Source organism: Muscardinus avellanarius (assembly GCF_963383645.1).
Source record: "Muscardinus avellanarius genome assembly, chromosome: 12".
Lineage (NCBI taxonomy): Eukaryota > Metazoa > Chordata > Mammalia > Rodentia > Gliridae > Muscardinus > Muscardinus avellanarius.
Genome location: NC_137798.1, coordinates 10,502,802 through 10,524,584, shown reverse-complemented (window position 1 = coordinate 10,524,584; position 21,783 = coordinate 10,502,802).

Here is a 21,783-nt window from a genome sequence, read left to right as displayed (position 1 = left end):
TGTCACACACTGAGACAGGAGGATTGCAGGTTCAAAACTAGTCTCCAAAACTTTGGGAGATCCCAGAAACTTAGCACGACTCTGTTTTTTAAGTAGGACTGGAGATATAGCTCGGAGATAGAACAACACCCATGGGATTTAATCCCTAGGATGGAAGGAGAAGGAGAAGAAGAAGGAGGAAGAAGAAGAAAAAGAGAGAAAAGAAAAGGAGGATAAGCTATTTAACTCCATTTGCTCTTTTGTAAACTAGGGCAAAATATGTTTCTTAAATTATTATATGACAAACAAGGTTATAAATAAAAAGTGCTCTGCACATTGGCAGGTGCAGGACAGAAGCTACACTTATGTTGAGTGCTGGTCCTTTCAGAGAACAGGTCAAGAACAGAGGCTTTCGTATGGTTTGTGCAGACCATAGCAGGTAATCGCTTCTCCCCTTTTTTTTTCTTACCCTAGAAAAATATATATGATCTAAGTGACTTCTAGAAACTCAGATAAATACTGGGATAACCATGTAAGTTTAAAGAACCCAGTGAGTCTCTAGAAAAGAACAAGAGAACACACCTGGCCTTACGTAGTCTTTTCAACTCAGTTAATTGGATTCACTGAACTGGGTTTTACAAAGACAAAAGTAAATATTTGGGACAGAAGCCTTTCATCAGTGGAGTAAAACACCAGCATTTCAAATAAACACTTTTATCAAACATTTCATCACAGGGATTGTGTTTGCCCACAAAGGCACTTCTGCACCTATGTGCACTGGGTTTCTTCTCCCCAAAATATTTGCTTGGCATTTTCACCAGTCAGGTTGAAGATATAAAATTTTTTTTTTCTTTCTTTTGTGTTTTGTAGGGTTTTTTATTATAAATTGTCCAGATTCAGTGCTATGACTGATGATTTTTAACATTTTATTAAATGCAATATTACATAGTGGGTAATGTTCCACATGAATTGAATGAAGCATGACCTTTCATTATGTCTTCTAATTTATTTCTACTAAACGTTCTAGCTTGAAAATCATTCCCTGTCTCCTTCCTCTTATGCTCAGGCCCCAATTCTGCATTTGTTTGTGTCCTCTTCATTGGTTTCAGCATCTCTATTCTCATATTTATTCAATAACACTGTTTTTCCTATTGTTGTAGGACCCAGAACACAAAGAAAAATAAAAGTAAGTTCTTATCATTTGGTGGGGAGGGGTTAGAATTTGTTCTATAGGAAATCAGGTAACCGTTGGATGCATTGGGAAAGGATTTGTGTTTTAGAAAGATCAACCTGTCTGCAAGTTTTGTGGGAGTTGAATTGGAATAAAAAAAAGACAGGACTGGAAAACCACTTACAAAGCTATTAAAGCAGTAAAGGCAAATGACTATGAGAGTCTGAACCATAGGAGAGATAATAAGAACGCAGAGGACTGGATGGTTTCAAATGTTAAATAGAGAACACAGAGAGAAGATAGGAGCTAAGAAAGTCGTTGGCGATTCCTGGATTTTACATTTCCCTGGTGAGTTTTATAGAGAAATCACACATACACAGATAGATGATATGCCTCTTAAAACACACCGTGTGTATACATTGCACTGAAAATTTCCAGGCAAATCGCAACACTAAACATGTTTAACTATTATAAACTTGTTATCGATATTTTGTTTTTGTGTTCTTAATAGATCATGAAGAATAAAAGCCTCATAGCAATTTTCAGAAATATCTAGTTGCCAATGTCTACTAATTTTTTTTTTGAAGAGTTTGGTCACACCTTAAATTTCATTTCAGAAATTAGGCTAACTAGGACTGAAATGTAATGTTTTCCCTTTTCTTTTCATTCTGTTGTTATTATCATTTTGATTTTGAACTGTTTTGTTAATTGTTAAACATATGTGAAATCATATTTATAGTATATTGAAGTTCAAAGACTAATCACCAAATGAGCATCGTTACCTAGCTTTAGGAATGCGTATGGCCAGTACCAAGAAGCCTTTGTGTCTCTTTTCTTATAGTATTACTTTCCCTCCATCTACTTCACTCTCTGGTAACTAAGAAATCTGATTTTTAGAAAATGTGCTATGAATTTACTTTTTATTTTCCATGTTAGAGCATACATGTTCTTCATTTGTAGTGATAATTTTGCATGTTCAGTCATGTGTCACTTACTGGCAGAGATATATTCTGAGGAAAGCATCATTAGGTGATTCCATTATTGTGTAGCAAAAGAGTTCACCTACATAAACCTGGATTGTGTAGCTGCCACACACCTAAACTGTATGTATAGCCTAGTTTTAAATTTTTGTTTTTTACTTTTTAAACTATTTCATTAAAAAATCTAGGACACAGATGCACATATTAGCCTAGGCATACCCAGGGTCAAGATTATAAATATCACTGTTTTTTGCTTTCACACTTTGTCTCATTGTAAGGTCTTAGGGGGCAATATGGTACATGAAGCTGCCATCTCCTGTGATAACAATTGTTTTTCTGAAAGGACCTTAGTAAGGCTGTTTCACTGTTAATTTTTTTAAAATAAGTAAGTCTAGCAGAACCATAATGAGTCTAGCAAAACAAATACCAATAACAAAGTCATTCATCATCATTACCAAGAGTTATGCATTGTACATGATTCTATGTGCTGTCCTTTAACACAGCTGGCAGGACAGTAGATGTATTAACACTAGCATCACCGCAGCATGGTGAGTGACACCTGCACTTTGATTTTACAAACATCACTGGTAATAGGATTTTTTTTAGCTCTATTAAAATCTTATGGGACCAAGGTCATATGACCAAACGTTCTTCTGTAGTATATGACTAATATACTCATGTACTCTTTGTGATTTCTATTGTTAATGTTTGGTTAAACTATATATTCTTGAGGTACAACTATGTTCATACATATAGGTAATATTCTTTGACTTCAATGTAGAGTTATCATTATAAATATACCCATTTTTGTCAACTGCTTTATTATAAATGTTCCTGCCTTAAAAATTCTTGGGTGTGTCTCTTTATAGATATGGTATAGAAAAAGAAATAATCAGCTTCCTGGCTTATACTTTCTGCCTATTTTCTTCCCAGTTTTTGAGTTTTAAAGATTTGGGAGTTCTTGTGTTTTAGGAGTACCTATCTCTTAATAATTATGTATATATAATTAATATACATATATAAAATAATTTGCGAATATATAATATATATTTGGAATTATTATATATCTCTAATGACTTGCAATGAATGAAACCCCAAACTCATGCAAGTACACATTTCCATTATAATTACCTGAAAAGTTTTTTAACAACTGAGTGAGGACAAGTATTAGCTTGAAAGGAGAGAGAGCAGTTAGCTTGTGAAAGAATGAAAGGTTGATGCTATAATTAGGGGGAAATGAGACTTGATTGATAATGAGATTTATACAAACAAGAGTTACCAGGAAGGAACAGAATATCAGCAGGAGCAGTTCATTTAAAAATAGTAGCGTGTGGCTTACAAAAAAGTAAACAGGGTTACTTGTAGGAAGTAGAGTCCTCTTTGGAAGAAGAAGAAAAAGAAGGATAGACAGTAATTTTCTGGAGGAAGTCTTGATAGGAAAGAATATTGTAGTTCTGGAAGACTGCCTGGTGAATGCATGTATCCAGAAGAAGAGAATGTGACAATTAACATATAATTGTACACCAGGCTAAAAATATATTGGATCTTAAGATTAAGTAAAAAATGTCATAATCATGAGTCAGTAGCACCTTACAAGATTCCAGAGGTCATGAACACAGGACGGCCCTCATTAGTTTGTGAGGCAGAAATCTTTTCTCTTTGACAACACCATCATCCTTCTTTCGCTGGTGAAAGTGTACTCTCAGGTCCTTCATGATGCCTTTGGGCTACATAGGACCCTTAAAGCCCCTGCCAAATAGTGGCACATCTTTCTATTGAGCAGATATTTCCATTTCCACATCCCAATAGGAAACTTGCACATCATTCAGCACGGACCGGTTTTCAGTCTTGCACCCTCCATTTTGACTCAAGTGTAGAATTTATTTTTGTAAATCAACTCTTCTCATGCCAACTTATGCAAGATTCAAATTTTTGTTGAGCAATTTGTGCACTCTAGGGAGCAAAGAAACAGTGATGGTAAACACTGTAAGATTAGATCAAGCTGAGGTCAGAGGAAGGCTTAAGGTTGACTGGATCACACGAGAACTTTCTCTTTTGCTGATACAGTAGAGCTTAGTCTGAATGGTGAACAGTTTTCAGAAAATACAGGCATGTTGCAAATGAATTATGTGATAATCATGGGCACTCTTTAATAGACAATTAGTCTTATGGTATGTTATGAATATAGTAAAGCCTTTTAATAGACCAAAAGTTGTAGCATTTTAAGGTATGTTGCAAGTGCCAGATGTTTGAGGAGCAGATGTAAGTTTTGCTGTCCTGATTGACCATATTAGGTTAGGAAACAAAAGTAGATAGGCAGTGCTGAAGACCAACTGAAGGAAGGGAATGTTTTTACTTTTCTGGTTTATATAAGATAAACGTATTTGGGTTAACTTGTTAAGGCTGATATACGTTGATAATATTTAGCTAGGAGTTAAAACATTTAACAGAGAATCGCAGTGCGTTATGATACAGAGTCCTATTCAGGTAGTAAAAAATTACAATGACATAAAACCTACAGAAAAAACAAGTAGCATTACTAGCAAACATAAATTCTGCCCAATTCATCAAATTAAAAACAGGGGATCTAAAGACCTGAAGGAATAAATATGTAGCAGAATTCATTTTATCCATTTCTCAAATAAATATCAATGAATACTAAGGACAGACACTGTCTCAATGGGGGGACATTACAGTATACATAATAAACAAGATAATTTTGTAATGTGGTAGAGGTGTAAGTTAACCCAAATACGTTTATCTTATATAAACCAGAAAAGTAAAACCATTCCCTTCCTTCAGTTGGTCTTCAGCACTGCCTATCTACTTTTGTTTCCTAACCTAATATGGTCAATCAGGACAGCAAAACTTACATCTGCTCCTCAAACATCTGGTACTTGCAACATACCTTAAAATGCTACAACTTTTGGTCTATTAAAAAGCTTTAATATATTCATACTTTGAAAATATTTCCAGAAAGCAAAGGAGTTCAAGAAAGCAAAATAATGGAGAGTTAAAAAAAAATTTCATTGATCTACTCAGCCAGCAGTTCCTAACCATTTGCTTTGTCCCCAACACTAAAGACAAATTAGACATGCCCATACTTAGTCTAGTGGACATACATGAAGGACAAAAGTGGCCAGCTCTCTTGTATTGTAAATGTTCTATTAAATGGATCCAGAGTTCTATGGGGACTCCCAATAATGGCTAACAATTCAGGGACTCTTCAGAGACAAGAAAATATTTTCATTAGATCTAAAGAAGGGAGTATGATTTAATTGGTGGTGGTAGAAAAGAAAGAAAGAGTATTGCAGGTAGGAGAAAAAGCTACATCATGCAAGTATGGGGAAATAGTATTTCGAAGAGAAGTGAAAAGTTTAGGCAGCTAAGGCATAATTGCAACAGAGAATAAACTCAATGTGTGGTGAGTATGGTGGAGCTTTGTACACAAGAAGCCTGGAAATAAGTCAATCTTCCCAACATATATTGATAGTTTCTACATACACTGTATGCTTCCCTGTATTTTGATCCCATGAAATAGCAGGCTTTAAAATATCATGGAATGGCAGGTGTGGTGGTGCACGCTTATAATCCCCGTGCTTGGGAGGAAGAGACAGGAGGATCGTCCAGGGTCAAAGCCAGCCTCTCTGGCTTAAGAGACCCTGTTTCCAAATAAAAATATAAAATGGGTCTGGTCGTGTAGCCCGGAGGTAGAAGGGTTCCATCCCCAGGACCACCAAAAAAAAAAAAAAAAAAGTCATGAAATGAAATAGTGTACATTTGTTCTTACCGTAAGTGTGCTTGGCTTTAACTAGACCCAGAATACAAAAATCCAATCTTATAAAACAGATAAAATAGGATGTGATTATTTTGTGAACGAAAGGATTCTTAACTTTATAAAAAGGATTTGCATTCTTTGTTCTCAAATACAAAACAAGTGCCTGAGTTTGCCAACTCCCAGGATGTATCAGGAATCTCTCATGAGCTCCTCCTGACACACTTCTGATTCCTCAGTAGAACTAGTCTTTTCCTGCTTTGTTTTAAAAGTTAAAGTTCTGAATATACAGAAATAAAAACAATTCTCTGTAATACATTAATTTGTATTTCCAGTATGGTTTTTGTAAATATTTCTAAGTTTAGCTTCCAGCCTGTACACTCTATCCCCCCTTATCAATAAACAAACTGAAAGGCAGAAAGAGAAAGGAATCATTCAAGCAGCTCTCACAGGGTCAGATCAGAACAACCGGAGCTACAGCTGGGGGGCAAGGAAAAAAGAACTCGTGAAGGAGTTGATCTTATAGGGGGCAATGATGCGGCCACTGCACTGTGTAATAACTTACACCAAGATGCCTGGTCATGTGCAGGGACTGGGAGAATTGAAACAGGTGGATGGTAATGTGTCTTCATCTCAGTTGGAGCAAATGAGATCGTCAGAATCTCATAAGGGGTGTGTGGTACCCCCAAATCTCATATATGACATCACTGTTTGGGAGATAAGTTGCCAATGCCCTTAATATAGTGATGCTTCCTGGGATTTCAGTATTGTATATTTGCATCTTTTTCAGTTCTAAATGATTTCCTATTTGGACTTTTATTTGACAAACGTGGCCTTTCTTTCTGTCTTCTTTCTTTCTTTTATTTTTTTCTCTCTCATTAAAAGTAACATATGAAAGGATTTGGGAAATGTCCTCTTGCAGTTACCATTACTGCTATATCTCTCTCCAAGATAATATTTTTATTTGTGTGTGTGGAGGGGTGGTTCTGAGTATTAAACCCAAGAGTGTTCTACCTCTGAGATACACCATCAGCCCTATTTAATATTTTAGCTCTGAGACAAAATTTCATTTGGTTGCTGAGGGCCTTGCTGAGTTGCTGAGGCTGACTTCAAACCTATGAACATGCTATTTCAGCCTCCCAGGAACTGAGATTACAGGTGTGCACCATTACATCTAGCTTCAATAGTACTATTATTAATGCCTTGAGTTGTAAAAGCTGGGAGGATTTAAAAAAAAAATTTGTTGGTGCATTGAAAACCTGGGAGTTTAATGTTTGAATTGATATTAATATTTTTAAAATAATATTTAACACAGGTATGGTGATGCACACTTGTAATTCCAGTGATTGAGAAGCTAAAACAATTGAATCACAAGTTAGAGGCTGGTCACAGCAACTTAGACCTTCAGTAACCTAGCAAGATCATGTTTCAAAATGAAAAATAAAAGAGAGCTTGGAGTGTGGTTCAGAGGTTAAAAACTCCCTGGGTTCAATCACTAATATCACAAACAAGTAATGTTTATGTCAATAAGTCTTAAAATATACCAACAATCTGCCTTACTACCAAATATTCATGTTTTTTCACAAAAATATGTATTTTCATTTTCTAAAGCTAGCATATGAATGTCTTTATCTTAAGGCTGTGGAAATATACAAATACATCTATTCTCAAAACTTCTAAATTACAAAGTTATTAGCCAACATAATAGGACAAAAATATACAAGTTAAAATATATATCCATAAATTATATAACTCTGCATAGAAGATTCTAATGAGTATTAAAAAAGAAATCTCTTCTAAAAATATAGTAATACATCAGGATACAATATCAGTGTTTTTTAAAAAAATTATACTTTTATATTTCTCTACATTAACAAATAATTGGTTAATAAAATTAAAATAATGGTTATTTGTAATACGATCAAAAGATTAAATATTTAGGAACAAATTTAACAAAGCAGATGTAAGACCTTCATACTTCAAAGTGCAATGTGGAAAGACATTAGAAATACCTAAATATAAGAGATAAGCCACTTTTAAGAGTTAAATGACTCAAACTATTAAAGTTCTCCTTGTCAACTGGTCAATATATTTAACAAATATAAATAAAATTCCAGCAGGCACTCAAAATTAATGTGCTAATTTCAAAACTTATACAAGAAAGTAAAGAATCTAGAAGAGTCACAACAGTTTGGAAAAAATAAAAAGAAAATTGCAAGCAGAACATGATTTTAAGATTTGCTATAAATACAGCTACAGTAATCATTACGTTATTATATTATTATAAAGGTATTTCTACAGAGCAATGGAACAAGGTAGGAATTCCGTAGTTTCCATGCATATAGAGTCAAATAGTTTTATATAAAGGTACCAACTTAATTGAATGAAAGAAAAGTCTCTTGCAAAAGTGCAAAACCAACTGGATGCTTCTAATGAAACAAACGAATCTCAATGCGACATCACATTGTACACAAAATTTAATTTGAAATGAACCACAGACCTGAATTTTGTAAAAGCTAAAACCCTAAAATTTCAGAAGAAGCCATATGGGAATAAAATCTCAGGATCCTAACTCTAGACAAGGATTTATAAGATATGAAACATACTAACCATGGAAGAACACATGGAATAACAATCTTCACCAATATTAATACTTTCATATCTCTAAATGACACTATTAGAAAACTGAAAAGAAAATTCATTGACTGGGAAGAAATGTTTGTGATACGTACATCTGGCAAAAGATCTGCCTCCAAGGCATGTAAATCATCCTTGTAATGTAAAAGTTAACCAACCCAATAAAAAGTAGACACTCACTTAGACACATCCCAAAGTGTTGCCCCCAAATACCTACATTCTTTTTAACTGCTATCATTTTAATTTGAGCCTCTCATTTTTCAACATAATTGTAACCGGTAACAAACCATTAAGAAAACATCAGAAGGATCTATCTATTGGCATAGAGGTGCAGAAGCCCACAAATAAAGGTCATGATGTTTTCATGGTCCATTCTACTCATGCCCATACTCACTCCATTAGAGTTTATATCATCACAATCATATACATTTCAACTGCAGTGTTCCATGCTCTTTCTTCCATCCTGGAATTTTTTTAGTTTTATTCATTGAAGAGAAGACCAATCTCATTTCAATTCCAACAGGCTGAGATGAGAGTTTTACAATGACTTTATCAAAAACTTTATCAAAACTTCAATTCCTTTCTTAGATAAGGAAATGAATATATACATAGAAACATTGTAGTGTTATTTTATTTGAACATTAAATGTAGTCAAAACATAACTACTTAATTACTATTTTATTACACACGTGTGTATTAAATCAAGCTTCTTAATGCCATTTGTGTTTGCATGATTCTAAAATAGAAGTTCTTGTTAATATTCTTAACACAAAAAGAAATATTAAAAACAGATCTCAAACTATGCAAAATATAATGTTAACATTTATAAACTCTAATATTATAACTGAATCATCTTAAGTCCTGTTGGTTTGCAGGTTTGATCTTTTTATGATTATGAAAATAGAATATGTACTCATAAGAAAAATAGGCTACATAAAAGTGTATAAGAGAAAAAATTTTTACTTAATAAAAGAACCCAGAAAAATGTTAAAATTTTAATTGCTACTTGCCATAATTTTTGCTAACTTTTTGTTTATATATTTAAGATCATATGATTAAAATTTTTAATTGCTACCTGCCATAATTTTTGCTAACTTTCTGTTTATATATTTGAGATCATATGATTGAAACATTTCTTTGTACATGCCCGCACATGTGTGTGTTTGGGTGTATGTGAGATACTAGAGATTAAACTCATGGGGCATTCTTCATCTGAGCTACATCCCCAGCCATTCTTATTTTTTGGTTGAAAATGTAGTCTCTATGGGTTTCTTAGTCTCTGAGAGTCTCCCTACATTGTTGAAGTTATCCTCAACCTGCCAGCCTCCTGTTTCAGCCTCTCAAATACTGAAACCATAGGCATGCAACATGGTTGATTTACACATTTCTTTATGCTGCTTTTTTGAACTTTCCAACACCTATTTTGTTACTTATTTAGTTTAATTATGTGATAGTGTGTGCAAAATTTTGAGCAACACAAATATTAGAAACACAAAAATAAAAATAGATAGTCACAACTAAAAGATACACGCCGCTATACATTATTATATTCCCATCCAATTCTTTCTCTGTATTTTTTGTTTTGTTTTGTTTTGCTATTGTCTTTCTTTTGCTAAAGTAAATTAAACTCAGAGCCATTATATCTCTGAGCTACATCCCAAGCTTTACTTTTTCTTTTCAAATGAAATGTCACTAAGTTGCTGACAGCCTCATGAGGTTACTAAGGCTGGTCTCAAATTTGTGATCTTCCTGTCTCAGCTTCCCAAGTACTAGGATTATAGCCATTCACCACTGAACCCGGATCTTTTTCTGTTTTTATAACTGTTTAACATATATATGAAGTTTTCATCTGAACTAATTAACTTTCATGATATAAAAATGTATATTTCCTTTTTGTTTTCTTGCGGGTCTGGGGCTGGAACCCAGAGGCATTTGACCTCCGAGCTATGACCCCTACCCTATTTTTTATTCTTTATTTTGAAACAGGGTCTCACTGAGTTGTGAAGAGCCTCACTAAGTAGCCAAGGCTGGCCACGAACTGCATCCTCCTGTCTCAGCCTCCCAGATGCTGGGATTACAGCGTGCACCACTACGCCCAGCTGTATGTAAATTTTCTTATAACCCTCATTAGTAATGCACACTATGTGCATAGCTTCTATCAGTTTAATGAGTGATATGTGGTTTTGTTACCTTAACTTTTATTTCTGTGTTTCAAATGAGGACATACATGTTTTCAAATTTTTCCGAATGACTATTACCAGTTTTCTTAATAATTTTTAACATTATTTTGAAATTAAGGATATTAACCTTTGTCATAGCTGGTACAAATTATTTCCTCACATTGTCTTTAATATGCTTAATCTTTTCCCACACAGATATTTTAAGATTATTAAAAATTTCATTACATCTTCTTTTGTATAATTTCAACGATTCATTCAAACTTACTTGACTCAAACTTAGAAAGGCTTCTATATCTAACAACTTGATATCATTTATGTTTTAGTTTAGTTTGTTATATATTTATACATTTTAAATGATCACTAGTTTACATTGTTTGGTGAAATTCTCTAATATATGTGAAGATTGTACATTTGTTCACATCTGTTATAGTGATAATGGTTTAATTCCACTAATCTAATTTTCAGTTCTGATACCCAGAAAATGATACTTTAATTGTGATTCTGTATGATTTTAATAATATGTATTGCAATCAAATAAAGTCTCTAGGTTTATTCCTAATCAATTTTCCTAACTATATTATATATTTACTTTCATTAAGAACATGTAGGATTATTTCTCTTGCAAAAATCCATTTGTAAATTTTCTTAAGACATAAACTAATTTGAAATATTATGTTTATAATGCATGTAACCATGGAATCTTTTAATATGATTTTTGCAAAAGCTATTTATATTTCTTTAAATATTAAACCATCCTTGCATTCTTGGGGGGAAATCTCATGTAGTAAAGGTAGAAAAGCTATTAAACGTGGTGTTAAATATAGTTTTGTATATTATTTTTAAATTATGCATTTCTGTGATCAGTGAGATAATTTATACTTGTGTTCTCTTAATTTTTTTTTTTTTGCAGTACTGGGAATGGAACTCAGGAATATTCTAAGCTACACCCCCAGCCCTATTTTTAATTCTTTATTTTGAAACAGTTTCACTGAGTTGCGAAGGGCCTCACTAAGCAGCTGAAGCTGTAAACAAACTGTGATCCTCCAGTCTTAGCTCCCAAATGCTGGGATTACAAGTGCGTGCCACCACAACCGGCTTTCTCTCAAATTTTTGTTTTTCTTTTTCAGTCTGAGGATAGCTTAACAAATTAATTTGTTTTATTGTCCAGATTTTTTAAGCTCTCGGGTGTTTCATATAACACTGTCACTACTCGCATTTTGGAAACTCAGGAAAGCTTACTTGTAAAACTTTCTTAACCAATATATTTTTAAGTCTCTATGTATAATAAGCATTTCCGTTTTTACTTTGATTTACATTTTGGCACAAAATTAGAAATTTCAAGATATTTATATTCAACTATCATGGGTACTGATATATATGTTTCTCATATATGTTTTAATGCTTATTCTATTTTAAGTAATTTTTAAATACTTTTATTTCTAAGCAATGTCCATCTCCAAAACTTCTTAAAATCATCTATTTATTCATTCCATTTTCTGTAATAATTTATTATTATTTATTCTGATGTCCTAGGGTTAAATTATTTAAAACTTTCTAACTTACTTATTTTATTCATTTTTTTAATATAGTGTGTGTGTGTGTGTGTGTGTGTGTGTGTGTGTGTGTGTGTGGTACTGGTGACTGAACCCCAAGCTACATCCCCAGACCTAATTTTTTTGTTATTTATTTTGAAACAGGTTTTCACTAAGTTGCAGAGGGCCTCATTAAGTAGTTGAGGCTGGCCTTGAACCTGTGGTCGTCCTGTCTTTGTAATTTTTTTTCTCCCCTAAATGATAGCCTTTAAAGATATAAATTTACCTATGAGTATGTATTTGAGACTATCCCTGAAATTCTGGTATGTGTTTTCTCAGTTTATATTCTAAATACATGTAACTGCATCTTATGCTCCCTTTAAATTGTTTTTAATGGAATCTTAATTAAGTTTTAGTTTTGTTTACTCTAGAAAAAAGGATATAAACTGATTTGTCCAGAGCCTTTTAACAAGTTGAGAGTATTTACATTAATTTAGACATGAGAAAATTGTGGGAACATTCTATAGGCCCTTGGGGGGGAAAAAAACAACATTTCTTTCTATTGGGCCTTCAACTTTATAGCATTCATAAATATTTATGCTTCTTCACCTCATTTCTTGATTTGTGATGGACTGATAGCATTCAACTAGAGCACCTCGCTGTAATTGCATTTGAAAGGTTGGTTTTTGTCTCATTTCATATTTTTAAAGAGTATTTTAAGGGCTATTTTAAACTCACAGCAGAACTGAGGAACACAGGGATTTGCTATGTAACTCCTGCCTTCACACATACATACATCCCCCTCCCCATGCATCCCTCACCACAGGGCACATTTGTTACAATCAGTGAACACTGGCACGCCATGATCACCTAGAATCTGCACTTTCCATTGGGTTCACTCACTATTGAACCTCCTATGGGTTTGATGAATGGATTAATGACATGGCCACCATTAGAGGATCATACAGAGAATTTTCGCTTCCCTGAAAATCCTCAGCCTATTCATTCCTTCCGGCTCCCTACATAATTTTTTTTTTTTGTTGAATTATTTCTAACCTTTTTGTCACTATGTTTTGAATGCATGGAAATGTTTTACAATTTTTTTATAATGAGTTTCACCATAGAATTACCCACTGTCCTGATTAATACGTTTCTTCCGTTAAGTCGGACTTTGATATTCTTATTCTGACTTTCAATTTCTTTCTTTTTTGCATTTGCTATTAATAAGAGTTTGGCTTGCATGTAAATGTCATAATTTGTATATTTAAAGCAGAGTGTGATCTGGGTGTGGTGGCACACACTTGTAATCCCCGCGCTTGGGAGGCTGAGACAGGAGGACTGCACAGGTTCGAGGCCAGCCTCAGCTACTTAGTGAGGCTCTCAGCAACTTTGTGAGATCCTGTTTCCAAATAAAGTATTTAATAAGTCTGGGAGTGTAGTCCAGAGGTAGAAGGCCTTTGGGTTCCATCCCCAGTAGCACACACACAAAACAAACAAACAAATAAACAAATCATGGTGTGGTAGTACAGGCTGTAATTCCAGTACTAGAAGGCTGAGACCGGAGGATCACAAGTTCAAGGACAGCCTCAGCAAGTAGTGAGACTCTCATCAAACTAGTGAGCCCTATTTCAAAATAAAAATAAAATACATGTAGAGATGTAGCTCAAAGATAGAATGCACCCAGGTTCAATCTCCAATACCACACACACACACGCAAATATTGATACGCTTAACTTATATCTTATTATGTGTTATGTCTTTGCTTTCTACTTTACTTTGCATTTCTATATTTTACTCTGTCAGTTTTGTTTTATTTATTTTTCTATATTTTCCAACTAGAAATCCTATCTTTAGTTTTACTGAAAGTTGTCTTCAAGTTTGTAAAGTATTTTGAGGTAATTGTTTAGAAATGTGAATTTTAAATGAATTCATTTGAACTGAGAACAGAATTTCTCTGTACATAGTTGGGATAAGGCACAGTGTAACATAGGGGTAGTGTATCTCAGTAGATAAAGAAACCTAAAATTATTATAAAATAGGTTTATGGTTTATAATTATTTATCACGACGGTAGCATTATAATCCTTATAACAAAGAATGAATCAGAGAAATGATTTCCCATCATTTCCCAACTAAATATTATGACATTCTTCTTAAAATTATACTGCAAAAGCACCTTTTTTCTTAAATTACATATTTTAAATATATTTAATAATTCTTCATTATATGTGAGGCCATCTTGAAAAAAATAGATATGATTCCTGCCATCCTGGTATCTTTAGCAGCCAGTTAGGGAAACAGATTAAAAAAAAAAAAAAACAAGGAAATGAGGAACACACACACCTACCCCTCTGTTACTTTGTTTGCTTTTCAGATGTATTTTAATGAGGTAAGAGGAGACATGTTAGCTATGGCCAGTAAGTCCGCATAAGTACATGGAAATTCTAACATAGGATTCACTTTTAATGATACTTTAATTTCAGTGCTAGCCTCCAACAAGTTATGATTCTTAATATATTCAATTAAAATGTCCTGTCCCAGAATAACTGCTAACATTTAATATTTTTTTTCATAAAGCACAAGACAGCTGAAAGTGACTTTGGAAATCATTTAGCCCAAGGATGATAAATATAGACACTAACCTCACACTCTCTCCTCCTGAGCCTATGGCAGATATCACCAATCAATTTTGATACCTATTGATTTAAGGCTGGAGATAATCCAGAAATCCTACTTCTAGGAACATACTCACAGCATGCTAGTTTCTATCAACCAACTGAAGTTTTCTTAAAATTTAAGAGGCAGCTTATTTGACAAAATTCTTGTTCGGAGTGATTAATGAAAACTTAAGATAATTAATAGATATTTATGTAAAAGAACCCTTGTTATGAGTTCAGAGTAACCCCAATGGCTCACGTGTTGACACATATCCCCAGTGTAGAAAGATCAATGGGTAGGGCATAACCAGAGGAGGTGTGCCACTGAAGACATGGTTTCGGGGGCTATCTATGAATTCTACTCTCCCACCCTTTTCCCAGCAGCCATGATGTGAGCTCAGCTTGCCTAGTCACTGGCCAACTATAGACTAAACCTCGGAAACTGTGAGCCCAAGAAAATCTTTCTCCTTCTAAGTTGTGCTTGCAAAGTATCTTGGTCACCGCCACAAGAACGCTGATTAAAACAACCCCTCTAAACAACAATATTGTTAGCTAAAGTTTTCAACTAGGGGATGATTTTAAAGTGAAATCAAAACATACTCCATGATTCTGCTCATTCTACCTTGATGCCTCTTCCAGATTCAATAGTGTTTATGAATGTTAGAGGAGCTCTTTCACTGGAACTGTGGCATTAGAGCATAAGTTTCCTACGTATATTGTCTCAGAAGAACATTCACTCTTCTTTTGATAAGGTTTCTTTCTACAACTCACACTTTACTTATGCTATTAGACATGACGCTCTCTTATTACCACCTACAATGCAAAAACTGAACATCAGTGTACTCATAGAAGAATTATTTAAGAATAGACTTTACACACGTGAGAGCTCTATTAATTGATTCAACAAATACCTATTGAGTATCTTCTATAGGCAATGTGATAGGCTCTTGAAAGACATCATCTAACAATATAGAAAAGGCTAGGCCATTGTAAGATGTTCTAGTAGCAGATGGCAGAGATGTAGAAAAATAGTAAAGATGACAGTAATTTACATTGTAGATTAGAAGATAACTTTTGCTATAAAAATACCCAAAATGTTAGAGGAAAAAAGATAAATATCAAACACGCTAATATAATTTTATACTTAAGTATATTTAGTAGATTTCAGACCAAAAGAAAATAGGAGCTTGATTACCTATAGGAATGCTCTCTTACTTTCAACCCCCTTTTTAATTTTTCACATCATTCATTTAATAAAACAGTAGGTTTCTATTTTTGAAATTTCTGTTTCCCCGGTATTTGCAAACTGCCTAAACCCAGGCCATTCCTTTTGCAGATGCAACCTGCATAATAGCTTTTCACATTCAGAGTTTGTGTTTTTCTATATCAAACATAATTACCTGTGAAGTATTTGGTGATATTTCTGCAAAATAAATTGTATTACAGAGCATTTTGGGCTCCATTTACTACCTAAAACAATTGATTTGAGTATATTGCATCCTTGGCATAACGATGTGAATTGAAACTGGTATTATTAAAAATGCTAAAGGTGCCTCATACATACCCTTCAGGGTCCTCTAGTGGTGTTGAAGTCAAGAATTCACACAAACTCAGCCTGAAACCTCAGTGTCTGTGTACATCTCCTGCGTTTCTTGAAAGAGTGAGAGATAAAGGTTTTTTTTTTTTTTTTTCAGGAAATTTTACTTGTATAAGGAGGACACAGTCTCTCCCACCACTCTATGGCAACAACAGGAGTCCATCCCGGCTCCAGTAGACACAACCTCCAGTTCTATGTGCATTTTTTATGGTGTAGGGATGCTCTTAAACCAGCAATGTGGAGGATACGCAAATGAAAGCTACTTCTCACATTTTTAGCATGCTTTATAAATTTTAAAACACAGTCATGGTTTTACCGAGAAAAGCTCACAAAAGTGTTGCTTCGTTTTTCCCCCTACATGAACCTAATTGGAGAAGTAAAGTTTAAATGTATAAAATAGAGAATAACCAGTCCCAGACTATGCAGCCTCGAACATAGTATCATCAGAACAGCATAATTTCAGCACATCTACTATTAAATGCTGACTCTATCACTCACCAAATCCATGACTTGGATAAATTAAGTTTCCTCATCTATAAATTTCGGATATAAAACATAAGCAAACCTCCTTGTTGTTGGGATGATTAAATAAAAAGTGTCATAAAGCTTGCCACCAAGGACAATAAATATTACAACTAATATCTATGCGTCACATCTCCATCTCCTATTTCTGAGTGTGGTAAGAAAGAGAAAAGTTTACCTCTTAGGAATTATGTTTATTTGTTTTAGTTCTAATAGAGCTGACCTTTTTATTTTTCTTTTTGGAGTACTGACTGATCCTCACCAAACTATGAGATCCAATCATAGAAATGTACTAGTGAAAAAGAAACTAAAACCTAAAATGAAATAAGGAAGTAAATAAGACAAAAATGTTAAAAAAAATTCCATCTTTAAATTATATTCTGCGTTTGAGGAAATCCTCCCAAGCTAAGTGGAATTATCTCTTTATTCATGGACATCAGGAGCACATACAGCAAAAACTCGGTTCTGACTGTTTCTTAGCTTGGGTGGCTATAGCAAAACACCATAGACTAGACTGACTTAAACATTGATCTCTCAAGGAATGACTTGAACAACAACATTATTTTTTCAAGGATTGACTTAAACGACTATATTTGTTTCTCAGGGTTCTGGAGGCTGAGAGGTGCAAAGATCAAGGTGCTGGCGGACTGTGTTTCTAGTGAGGGCTCCCTTCTATTCCAGGTAGGCACTACCTTGCTGGGTGCTCCGTGGCGTTTCCTAGGTGTATATACATGGAGAGAGATAGACATGGATAGAGATGGGGAGGAAGCAGTTTCTCTCGCCTCCTCTTCTTCTTGTTAACCACTCATCATAAGAGCGTCACCATCTCATGATGTCATCTAAACCCAATTACTGTTCAAAGGCCCTACACCTCCAAACACCACAACCCTGGGCTTCAATATGCCCACTTGATGTAAGTACAAGCATTCAGCCCATAAGAGATAGAGTGCCATATTTTTGATTCAGTAAGTTCACATGGGAGACAATACTGGGCTCAGGTGAGCCATACTTCTCAATAGTCATATTCTTGTGCATTCCCTGCCCGTGTTTACACTGGGTTTGCTCCTGTAACTGACACTGGTCAATTGGAACTGAATAAGGATTTTACAAGGAGAGGTTACTATGCACTCATACATTAATGCTTGTCTTCTGGTATGCCTCGTGATGGAAGCTGGCCACCGTGCTCTAGGCTCACACTAGACAAAAGGATAATGGAAGGACATCTGGAATTATGTGCTAGACAATAAGAGGTCACCTTGGATCTTCTGTTTGCATCAGATCTTCTTGCTGGATGCACCCTCTTGAGTAGAATAACCACCCAGCTGATCCTGCAAGTCCACGGAATTGTGAGAAACAGTCAGGCATCAATATTCTCAGCTACTGTTTGGAATTATTTGTTAACAATAATTGCCGGGCGTGGTGGCGCACACTTGTAATCCCAGCATTCGGGAGGCTGAGACCTGGAGGATCGCGGTGCGCGGACAGCCTCAGCTACTTAGTGAGGCCTTCTGCAACTCAGTGAGACCCGGTTTCAAAATAAAGAATCAAAAATAGGGCAGGGGGTGTAGCTCGGAGGTCAAATGCCCCTGGGTTCCACTCCCAGACCCGCAAAAAAAAAAACAACAAAACAATAATTGATAACTGAAACAGCCAGCATATCTTTGTTTTAATCTAATGCTTGAGCCACAAAAATTTGGGCTTTGCAATAGATTTTTTACTTATGATGCTTATGCGGACAACAGTAAGTCCAGATGAGAAGAGGGAGGCCTATTCTTGTACCTGGGAATGGGTACAGGGATTAGATATAACGAGGTGAAGGAAATACATGTTATTAATATCTGGCAGTAGAATTTCTCTTAGGCTCAAAATTTTGCATTCATTACAAAAAAAAGAAAATCCCTTGGTTAGTATATCATGTTAGATATAGCTTGACAATATGTAGTAACAGGGGGAAAAAAACATGCAACAAATTCACAGTGTCTTATATAGGATAAATATTTATTTTCTTTGTGTTCATAAAGAAAACCAAAAAAGACTGTTCAGAGCTGCTATGGTTGTTGAAACTACTGTGGGTTTTCTGGAACCTAGGCTCTGCCATCTAATGGATTACCTGTCCATTTCTGGCCAGGCTTTTAAATTTAGGCCTCTTACAGAATCAGCAGGAAAAAAAAAAAAAAAAGACGGAGGTAAAAGGAATAAAAAGACTGCACAACTTGTGTTTACAGCTCAGGGAGAAAATGAAATAAAAAAGCTACATATGACTACAAAGAATGAAGACATTCAGTATAGCTTTATTCCTACAGAGTAAGTCACGTGAACGCTATATATGGCCCATAGTTTAATATGAAGCTACCTATCCAGATCCAGGCGTGGTGATGCACACTTGTAACCCCAGTATTTGGGAGGCTAAGACAAGAGGATCGTGGCTCGTGGACGGCCTCAGCTACTTAGTGAGGCCCTCTGAAACTCAGTGAGACTCTGTTTCAAAAATAAAAAAGACTAAAAAATAGTGCTGGGGGTGTCACTCAGAGGTAGAATATCCCTGGGTTCCATCCCCAGTACTGCAAAAAAAAAAAAAATGTGGAGGAGTCTAAATTTCAGCAGATTGCAAATCAGATTTTAAATCAATCATTTCTTTTTTAATTATATTAATACTAAAACATGCACAAGGTCAGAAATGACAATCTAATAAACCACCACTATATATCTACCACCCAGTTTTCATAATTTAAGCACATGGCTAATCCTTGTTTTATTTGTAAAACACTGACTTTGCCCTCCCTCCCAACACTGGGTGATTTTGAAGTAAATTCCAAACATATCACAAGCTAATCTTTCCTAGATCACAAGGGATCAAAGACTCTGAAAGCATCTGTATTACATGTGGGAAATTGTGTAAAGTCAATGATTGTAGGCTCAAAGAGCAGGATGAGGGAGCACTGACAAAATAGAGGGCAGTGTGGGCAGCTCAGAATTGAACACAAAGGAAATGCAGGAAAAATTCAAGATGACTAGCCCAAAGAGGAAAACGTGGAAAAAAAGCGAACAGAGTCAAAAAAGAAGCAGTAAAATTATGAAATGGTGATGTACAGAAAGAAGAGAAGAGCTGGGCGTGGTGCCGCATGCTTGTAATCCCAGCATTTTGGAGGTTGAGGCAGGAGAATCCAGGTTTGCATTTAATTCATTTAAGCAATAAATTCTGAGCACTTATAAAGCCTTGCAGTAGGCATGACTGGGGTGGGGGGTAAAAACACATTGGCTGCTGTGTTTTCATCCCCCAGCCATGCCTACTGAAAGGCTTTATACCTATGAAGTGCTCAAAATTTACTGGTTAAATGAATGAATGTGTGGATATAAAATAACTCAGAAAGTCCTGTGAAATTTATGAAGCGCTATAGGCTTCTAAGAGGTTAGCGCTAATAGTAATAATTAATAAGGAATAATGGGCAACACCACCGAGTCTTTGATCCTGGCTCGGCTTTGGAGAATTGCTCTGCGAGAACTGTTTGAGTCTTTGCCTTTTTCATCTAAAAATTCAATACAGAAAAACACTCTACAGAGCAGCAACGTGTATTGATCAATGGAAAATGTTTCATTCATTGTGCTTTTCTCAGTTAAAAAAATATATATATATATATTTATATATATATATAAAATATATATATATATATATCCCATTCATCCTTCAAATACTTTTTACTTTATTTCACCTAACTGATATCAAATAAGTTAATGTTGGCCAAATTTAATAGAGACATTCCCCCACCCTTGCAAAGGTGGCTTTCCCTTGGCTTCTGTATCAGAAGCATGTATTTCATCCCATGCGGGGACTTCACAGTCACCGGGGATGCAGGTTTCCACATCCCTGGGCTTCCTCTTAGTTCCTGACAGCTGTCACGGCTCCAGCCATCACCACTCTCTGTATTAGAGGCAGAAGGAAAGGGTTACAGGAAGGGAAGACATCAGCCCCTCCCTCTGAGTCAACCTTCTTTAAAGAGACTTTCCTGAGCCCTCTTCAACGAAGGGCACTGCTCAGTGAATAAGAAGCCTGAAACCGTTGTCTTTTAGCAGGACACGTTTGCTGCCTGAAGGCCATTAGGGTTCCCTTACGCAGAACAAGGGGGAAGGGGACCGGGTGGGTAGCTGCCAGCCTTCGCCATGGGCCTCTTCACTCTTCCTGTTTGTCCACATCTTGTAAGTCCTGTTCATTAGCCAGTTGGCAACTCGAGTAACCAGAAGGATTTCCTCTTAATTTCCTCTTTCTTTTTTTCCCTCCCTCCCTCCCTTCCTTCCTTCCTTCCTTCCTTCCTTCCTTCCTTTCTTCTTTCTTTCTTTCTCTTTCTTTCTTTTTTTCTTTCTTTCTTTCTTTCTTCTTCCTTCTTTTCTTTCATTTTTTCATTGTTTCACCCTTCCTTCTTCCTTCCTTCCTTCCTTCCTTCCTTCCTTCCTTCCTTCCTTCCCTCCCTCCCTCCCTCCCTCCCTCCCTCCTCTTTCTTTCTTTCTTTCTTTCTTTCTTTCTTTCTTTCTTTCTTTCTTTCTTTCTTTTTCTTTTTTTTTTTGCAGTTCTGGGGATGGAACCCAGGGAATTCTACCTCTGAGCTACAACCCCAGCCCTATTTTTTATTCTTTATTTTGAAACAGGGTCTCACTGAGTTGCAAAGGGCCTCACTGAGTAGCTGAGGCTGGCCAAGTACCTGTGATCCTCCTGTCTCAGCCTCCCAAAGGCTGGGATTACAAGCATGCGCCACCACACC